The following is an 8,960-nucleotide window of genomic DNA, read 5'->3' as shown; positions in this document are numbered from 1 at the left end:
AGTTGCGTCAGAAGCCGCGCCGGAAGCCGCCGCTTTGCCGGAAGTCGCGCCAGGACGCGCCCCCCCCGCCCCGCGCCGCGCGGCGCCGCGACCCGCCCCCGCCGCGGGCCCCCCCCCCGCCGGGAGCCGCGCGGGAAACGCCGCCGCGCCGAGCCGGGACCTGCCGCCGGGACCGGCACCGCGCCGCCCCGGGAGCCGCCCCCGCCGCTCCGGGAAGCTGCGCCGGGACCGGCGTGCCGCGCCGCCCCGGCAGCCGCACCACGCCGGGACCGGCGCCGCGCCGCCCCGGGAGCCTCCGCTCCGGTAGCCGCCGCCCCGCCGGGAACCGTGCCGGGACCCGCCCCGCCCCCGCCGCGCCGGGACCTGCGGAGAAAAAAAAAAAAAAACCGGAGGGGAAAAAAAAAAAAAAAAAGTAAAAAATCGGCGGCTGCAGTACCGAAATTTGACCACAGGGCGGCAGCAGAAGGCGCCGCCAGGGCGCCCGTCCAGAGGGCCACGCCTCCCCATCCCGCCCCCTCGGGGCGGGGTTTCGCATGAGACCACGCCCAGTCCCTCCCCTCGGGGCGGGGCTCCCCACCAGACAACGCCCCCCCCGTCCAGCCCCTCGGGGCGCGGCTCCGCAGCACACCACGCCCCCACGGGGACACGGCCCCGCCCATTGCCAGCACTGACTGAGCGGCCGTAGCCGCCCACTGCGCATGCGCGTTTGCCCGGGAGACGCCCCCCCCCCGCTCCTGTGCCGCCCGCACCGCGTTTAAGCACCGCTCCCTTGGCAAAAACAGCGGCGGCGAACTAAAACGCAGCCGCCAAGAGACATTCTTAAAAACAACCGCGATTAAGTAAAGGAGAAAATTAAAAAGTAGGCCCCGAAAACTAAAACAGGGATGGACAAATGTAAAAAGCGACGGCTGCGGCACCGAGCGCGGCCAGAGCCCCCCACCCGCAGTACCGCGCCCCGGACCCCAGGGCGCGCCATTCCCTCGCTTCTCCCACCAATTGTCGCTATTTTTACGCCGTGACACCCTCTGCTTTGGGGGACCCACCCGCCCCCCCAGACACACATGCCGCCCGCCCCACCTACATGCTCCTCCACTGCATCCTTGCCCCCGCATCGGTGACATTCAGGTGCCCCGAACGACGTCAGCGCCACCCAGCCGTCTCCCCGCTTTTTGTTCACCCCAAAAAAAGGGCACTAAATGAGGGAAACAGCCCTGACCCCCACCACCTTACTTTAGCAAGGCCATTTACGTGTCTACATGCCCCCTCCCCAAAAAAAGGGGAAAAAGATGGCGCCCTAGCAACCAAGATGGCCGCCTAGCAACCAAGATGGCTGTCTAGCAACCAAGACGGCTGCCTAGCAACCAAGATGGCTGTCTAGCAACCAAGATGGCCGCCTAGCAACCAAGATGGCGCCCTAGCAACCAAGATGGCGTCCCAGCAACCAAGATGGCTGCCTAGCAACCAAGATGGCGTCCCGGCAACCAATATGGCGCCCTAGCAACCAAGATGGTGCCCTAGTAACCAAAATGGCGTCCTAGCAACCAGGACGGCGTCCTAGCAACCAAGATGGCCGCCTAGCAACCAAGATGGCCGCCTAGCAACCAGGACGGCGTCCTAGCAACCAAGATGGCCGCCTAGCAACCAAGATGGCCGCCTAGCAACCAGGACGGCGTCCTAGCAACCAAAATGGCGTCCTAGCAACCAAGATGGCTGTCTAGCAACCAAGATGGCGTCCTAGCAACCAAGATGGCGTCCTAGCAACCAAGATGGCGCCCCAGCAATCAAGATGGCGCCCCAGCAACCAAGATGGCGTCCTAGCAACCAAGATGGCCGCCTAACAACCAGGATGGCGCCCTAGCAACCAAATAAGGACAGGGAGCGGCGGCCGCAGTACCGAAATTTGACCACAGGGCGGCAGCACCTGTCGCCGCCAGCGCCTTCCCCTACTGCGCATGCGCGGCCGCCCAGGGGGCCCCCGCCATACCCCGCCTCCGGGGCGGGGTTCCGCACCAGACCACGCCCCCGTCCCGCCCCTCGGGGCGCGGCTCCACGGGAAACCACGCCTCTGACACGCCCCCACAGGGACGCGGCCACGCCCACTCCCGGCACTGACAGAGCCGGCCCCTGCGCAGGCGCAGTTTCCCCGGGGACCCTGCTCCCGCCCGCGCCCCGTTTAAGCGCCGCTCCCTCGTCAAAAAAAAACGGCGGCGAACTAAAACGCAGCCGCCGAGAGACATTGTTTAAAAAGCAACGGCACCGAGGAGAGGCAAGACGCGGTTAAAAGAAAAATAAGGGCAGGGAGCGGGAAAATAAGCGGGCACGGAAAGAACATTTAAAAAGCGACGCCGCCGAGGAAAGACCAATTAGTAACACAAAAGACGGCAAAATAAAGGCAGCGAACGGGATAAAATAGACAGAAAAATTTAAAAGCGACCGTGATTAAGAAAAGAAGGAGAAAGTTTAAAATAAAGCCCCGGGAAAGTGAAACGGAGAAGGGCGAGGAAAGAAGTATAAAAAAAAAAAAAGGTAAAAAAGCGTCGGGTGCAGTACCGAAATTTGACCACAGGGCGGCAGCAGAAGGCGCCGCCAGGGCGCCCGTCCACTGCGCATGCGCGGCTCCCCAGGGGACCCCCCCGCCCATGTCCTGCCCCTCGGGGCGGAGTCGAGCAGGAAACCACGCCCCATCCCGCCCCCCAGGGCGGGGCTCCGATGGAGACCACGCCTTCCCCCGTCCCGCCCCCCTCAGGGCGGGGTTTCGCAGGAGACCACGCCCCGTTTCTCCCTCGGGGCGTGGTTCACGGGAGACCACGTCTCTGCTCCGCCCCCGCAGGGGCACGGCCACCCCCACTCCCGGCACCCAGGGCGGCAACGAGCCGCCCACTGCGCATGCGCGGTTGCCCGGGGGACACCGACCACGTTCTGCCCGCGACCCCTTTAAGCACCGCTCCCTCGGCAAAAGCAGCGGCGGCGAGCTAAAACGCAGCCTCGGAGACACTTTTTTAAAAGCGACCGTGATTAAGAAATGGAGAAAATTAAAAAAATAGCTCCCGAGAACTAAAAGGGAGATCGAGAAAAAAACGTAAAAAGCGAGCGCTGCTGCACCCAGCGCGGCCGGGGCGCCCCTCCGCTGCGCATGCGCGGCCCCCGAGCTGCACTGCCGCCCTCCCGACGCGCGGGGGCGCCACCGCCTCGCCTCTCCCACCAACGATTGGCGCGCGGTTTTACGCTCTGACACCCCCTTCCTTGGGGGACCCCCCCGTGCCCCACTTACCTGCCGCTCCGCTGCGTCCTTGTGTTAAAGAAAACTGGCAGAGTCCGGGTCTCTGGGTTTGCTGGTTTTATTAACAACTCAGAATTGGACCACCACCGCAGTGAATGGTACCTGACTCAAATTCACTATCGGTTTATATAGAAACTAATAATCAATTACATCATAAACATTTCATAAGCTTCTGTTAATAATCCACTAACTATTTCAATTCCTCTTTCTTCCTTCGTCAAGAGTCCACAAAAGTCCATTCTTTTCCATTGGTTAACTGATCTTTATGTTCTGGTTCCACTCCGACTCCGGTCGACACCCCGTCCTCGATGTTCTTGCCATGATCAGCGTCCTGTCCTGATCCAGGTTGACCAGAGTCCGGTTCCCACCGCCAGTGTCTCCTAAACATTCAACCTTAAAAACAACTGAAGCTATGTTTAAAACCTTATCTATACTAATTTTTATTTCTAAGTGTCCTATATTTCTTTTAAGGTAAAGAAAAGGTTAACCATACATCCCCTTGACTAAAATCATCAGAAGGTAATACTTCTAGGCCTACTCCTGCTTAGCTACTCATTAAGCTTTGATTGATGATTTGTTCAGTCCTAGGTCAGGGTTACACAAGGAGCTTTGAGAACAATATTCATGGATTGTAAAAGCCCACCTGTGTTTATTCAGATAGACTTATATTAATTATTCTATTCTTCATTCTATTTCACCCTTATTGATCCTTGTCTCCCTAACTCATAAGAACTTTTACATTAATTATGTGAAAATTTCTATAACAATTCCCTCCTTTTGTTATTTATTGCATCCCTGCAATTATTTGTATCTCCATGATGATTCTATTTTTGAAGCAAAGGAAGAAAACCATCTCACACAGCACTGTCCCAACACTAGTACAATCACAAGGACAATAATTATAAGTGAGGCAATTACAATCAGCTTCTTTATCCATAAGGCCAAGTCTGGGAACCAAGATGTGAGCCAAGAGAGTGTTTCAGTAAATCCCCATGAGGTGTCGTCCCTTTCTACCTTTTGCATCACAGAACTCACTTCCCAAATTTTGTGCACATCTGTGAGCAGTTCTCCTGATCGGTCTGTGTACATACAGCAACTGACATTTAAAACTGTACACACTTCTCCTTGTGAGGCTAATATCATATCTAGAGCCATTCTAGTTTGAATTGTGATTTTAGAAAGCTCTGTAATTTCCTTTTGCAATGTCATAAATCCGTGCATTGAGGCATTGGCTAATTTTTCTATTTCCCCAGATATATTTACTATTGCTTTTTTCCAAATTGATAAATAATTCCTCTGGGCTCAATCTTTGGATAGCTAGATGTAAAAATGAGTTCCCCAGTCTTTGTCTGAATTGCTATAACAAAGCCTGCAGATCGCCAAGAATAATTATTATAAAGCACACGAGAGGCATTGGTATTGGAATCATGATAACGAATAGCAAATCTTACACAAGGTGAAACAGCAACATTTACAGAAGGAAGAAAAAAGAACAAACTAAAATATTTCATTTTTCCTCAGGTTCCTTGCGGACATGAGAATGATGGATCCAGGTTTCTTTCCCTGCAACTTTGACAGCATAAAAAAGAAGTTAAAAGTTCAACATAAGGTCCTTCCCATTTTGGTTCAAATCTATTTTTCTTCTTAAAATTTTTTATCAATATTTTGTTTCCTGGTTGAATATTATGTACTTGTATCTCAGGAGATCCACCTCGATACCAATAGGCATGCTTTCGCATTTCAAAGAATTTTGTAAGTACAGTATATATTGTGTCACTCGTTCATCTCCATCCAATAAACTTGTTTTTGCTGGCAAATAAGTGCCTGGAACAGCCAAAACTCGCCCAAACAATACTTTTGCTGGTGATAACCCAACAGGTTTTCTGGGTGTGTTCCGAATGTCCCATAGAACCAAATTCAAAACCTCTGGTCATTTCAATCCTGTTGTTTTACACACTTTAACAATCTTTTCCTTTATGGTCCCATTCATTCTCTCTACCTGTCCAGAGGACTCAGGGTGATAGGGTGTATGCAACTTCCCCGTGACTCCCAAGGCATTGTACACTTCTAACAGAATCGCCGCCGAAAAATGAGCTCCTCTATCTGAGTCAATTACTTCAGGAACTCCATATCGGGGTGTTAATCCTTTTAGCAAAGCTTTCACTACAGTTTTTGAATCGTTCCTTCTGGCTGGGAAGGCTTCTACCCATCCTGACGATTGATCTACAATCACTAACAAGAACGAAGACCCCATTGCTTTCAGCATTTCAGCATAATCAACTTGCAGTCTTTGAAAAGGAAACACCGCAGGTGGTCTTTTACCTTGAGGTGCCCGAATCTTAGTTGTGGCACATTGTCGGCAAAGTTTACAGCTTTCAGTAATTCTTTTCACCGCGGAGGAGGTTCCGGGTGCAGCCCACAGCCGTTGAATTCTCGGTGCAAGTGCTTCAGGTCCTCCATGGCATTTTTCATGGAACCACCGAACAAGAGGTAGGAAATACCTTTTTGGGAGTAGGGGCTTGTTGTCCAACAGCCGTCGCCCACCTCGTCGTTCCGCTCCAAGTCGTCTCCAAAATTCCATTTCTTCCTCTGAAAGAGACTCGTACATCTCTTCTGCCTGTAAAGAACAAGAAGAAAACTTCTTCTGTCAAATTTCTCTGCTACACGCAAAGCTGCCGTAATAAGGTGAATTTGTTTGGCTGCAGCTTCCGCACCTTGATCAGCCAAGCTATTTCCTCGTGACAGTGCACCTCGGCAGTTCCTGTGAGCTTTTGTATGAATTACTGCTATTTGTGCAGGTAAGCTTCCTCTGGAGGAAGTGAACTTAAACTAAACAAGACAGTTTTTAGAGCTATAAGCATATGCATGGATTCCAGTAAAAATATTCTACAAAACTGAACAGTTGCAAGAAAGCGACTCAGATAATAATAATAATAATAATAAAAAAAATAGCAAAAACCTGCAGCGAGCGTTTGCCACGGTTCTTATGAAGGAGTGCAAATTTTCCTTCCGCCCCCCGTGTGAAAGATCACATCCGATCTACAGATCCAGACAGCACCTTACTAAAAACATATTTAAGCCTGGTCTTTATGACCACTTTATGTTCTTTTTTACTTTACGAGAACAAAGTGATCTGATAGAAGATAACGCTTTCTAAAGCTTTTTCTGTGCTGTTACTCTAGAGGCAGGCTCTAAATATCAATTCCTGTATCGAGGTAGCTGACATTTTGAGATATCATACATTTGTGCACATATACCTCTGCATTGCTAATTCTCAGCAGCCAGATGCCCTACTACTGCCTTTTAATTTCTTCTTTTCTCAACACCTGAGGCCCCCTGAAGAGTCTAGAGATCTCAAATAGAGATTTCCTGACTGGGGCTCCCTTTTGGGCCAACAGAGAGAGATGAAAGAGCAACTGAAATAGTTAGCGGAATTTTTAACAGAAGCTCGTGAGAAGTTTGTGATTTCTATCTAAACTGACAGTGAATTTGAGTCAGGTACCATTCACTCACTGCGGTGGTGGTCCAGCTCCGAGCTGCTTCAATGAAGAATCAGCAAACCTAGAGACCCGGGGACTCTTGTCAATTTTCTTTAATGGAATTTGGCACCCCAGATGGGACTCTAGGACACCGCTCCTCGCCCCGTACGTCCCGAGGCGAATGTTTTCCTTATGGCGCAGCTACCTGTCTGTCCTTGGAAACCGCTTCTGTGCAAAAAAAACAGGAATAAAACAACAAAAACGGAATAAAAATCCAGTTGAAACACCAGTTTCCACCATGTTTCATTCATTACGTTTCTACTGGCATCTAGGTGCTCAGCAGTTAACTCTACTGACCCCACAGGTAACTCAAAATCTAGTCGTGCTTCTAAAAGGCTATTGCCAACTCGCCCATAAAATCAGCGGGAGCAAACAGAAGACAAACGCTTGACCCTAAAGAACGTAGCGGGCAGCCCTTCATTTATCCGGGGTGAAAGTTCCTTCTCTGAGCGGAAAGGAAAACGTTCGTGACTACCGAGGCACCGCTTCGGGAACGAGGCGTGCTCTGTTAACCGCAGCTTTTCACCAGCTTTTCTGCGCTGGCGGCGAGTTTGCCTTTTCTCTGGCTTTGACGTGGAGTACCTGGAGGGTCCTTGACCTCGCTAACATCTCTCCCCGCTCCCCCGGCCCCGTACGTGCCATCACTCGAGCAGCGAGCGGAACCGACCGTGCAGGATTTTCTTCACGTGACGCAGAAGGCGACCCTGGGGGAAAAAAAAAGGCGGCAGAAAATGAACCCGTTTGTCACACCCAGCCAACGGCGAAGCAACGGGGGAGGATTCTGCCAGATGGGCCATGCAGGGCCAGGCCACACGCCCCGGGAGCTCCCACCGGACGGGTTCTCTCCCCTTTGCCAGGTACCGGGGAGCCGCTGCCGCCGCGTGCTGCCGCCTCGCCCGCGGCCCCTCGCAGCGGGGCTGCCCCGGCACAGCCAGGGACCCCCGCCTCGCTTCTGCCCTCGGGAAGGGGACCGCAAGAGACCCTCCGCGCAGATGGAGGCGCAGATTCGGTCCCCGAGGGAAGAGGCCGGGCTCCCCGCCGGCAGGAGGGCAACTCACCTCCCCGCTGCTCGCTCCAGATGGCGGACGCCCCCCCGTCTCGTTCTGGCTCCCGCTCCCTCCGGTTCCGGCTAATCCAAGCTCCGGCTCCGCACTGAAGCCCCGCTTCGCTTCGGCTCCTTCTCCTTCAGCCCGGCTGCGGCAAGGTCCGAAAGCAATCGCTGTCACATCGGCACTTTTCCTATAAAACCTCATAGCTGTACGTCATATAAATATGGATTAGTTTGCATTATGGTTTAGTTAATATCCGTTCTAAAGTGGCGCACAAAGAAGAGCGAGACTCAAAGAGGGCGCACAGGGTCTGAAAAGCACCCTGGCCCCCGGAGACCACCTCGGACGTTCAGCTCGGCCGGCCCGCTGCGTGCCGGCCTCCCGAACTTAGGGCTCCGACGGGACCGGACCCCCACCTCCGGGCAACGTCCACGCACCCTGCCCACCCGCCGCTTTCCCACGCGGCCCCTGATGCCCTCCCGCACAAACGGCCCATCTGCCTTCTGCGTTTGGCCCCCGAACCAGCTCACGGAGCGCCCGCTGCGGAGCCCAAAAACACAGCTGCCGAGCCTGCTCTCGAGCCCCAAAAACGCAGCGCTCGGCCTCTGCTGCCGACCCCAAAACCACACCACCGAGTCCCCTCTGTCAGCTCCCGAAAAACGCACCGCTCACGTCTGCTTCTGAGCCCCCCAAAGCGGCCGCAGGAGCCTGTCCTGGAGCCCCAGGAACACAACACCTGGCCTCCGTTATTGGGGCCCCCAAGCAGCTCACCCCGCCTGCTTTCTGACCCCCCCTGCAGCCCCCACGTGCGACGCCGAGGGCTGGGGGGGGCTGCAGCCACCCCGCAGCCCTGCGCCCCCAGGGACCCACGGGCAGTTTTGGGGAGCGCTCGGGAACCGCGCAGGGCCCGCCCCGTGCCCCTGCGGGGCGGCACCACCGCAGCCCGGCCGGCGCTTTATTAGCGCTCTCGCAGGCTTTACTGCTCCGCCATCTCCTGCACCGCCGCGCCCGCCCCCCGAACCCCCCGAGGCCCAAAAGCCCCCGCGGGGAGCCGGGCCCAGCCGCCCCGGGAGCGCAGACCCGCCCGCCCCC

At 54.5% G+C, this 8,960-nt stretch overlaps 1 long non-coding RNA gene across 2 annotated transcripts; it reads right to left on the bottom strand.

Moving 5' to 3' along the window:
- Positions 1-4,750: 4,750 nt before the first annotated feature.
- LOC137677200 (uncharacterized) lies at positions 4,751-7,480 on the bottom strand. 2 transcript variants are annotated; one of them, XR_011050239.1, is made up of 3 exons: positions 7,402-7,480; positions 6,783-6,987; positions 4,751-5,897 (listed from the first exon to the last, which is right to left on the bottom strand). It is a non-coding gene; the product is annotated as an uncharacterized lncRNA (long non-coding RNA). The 2 variants fall into 2 exon arrangements; XR_011050238.1 differs by having other exon boundaries at positions 6,794-6,987.
- Positions 7,481-8,960: the final 1,480 nt, after the last annotated feature.

The sequence above is a fragment of the Nyctibius grandis genome (genome assembly GCF_013368605.1).
Source record: "Nyctibius grandis isolate bNycGra1 chromosome W unlocalized genomic scaffold, bNycGra1.pri SUPER_W_unloc_2, whole genome shotgun sequence".
Lineage (NCBI taxonomy): Eukaryota > Metazoa > Chordata > Aves > Nyctibiiformes > Nyctibiidae > Nyctibius > Nyctibius grandis.
The sequence above is the reverse complement of the archived record's forward strand: the minus strand, read 5'-3'. Positions and strand labels throughout refer to the sequence as shown.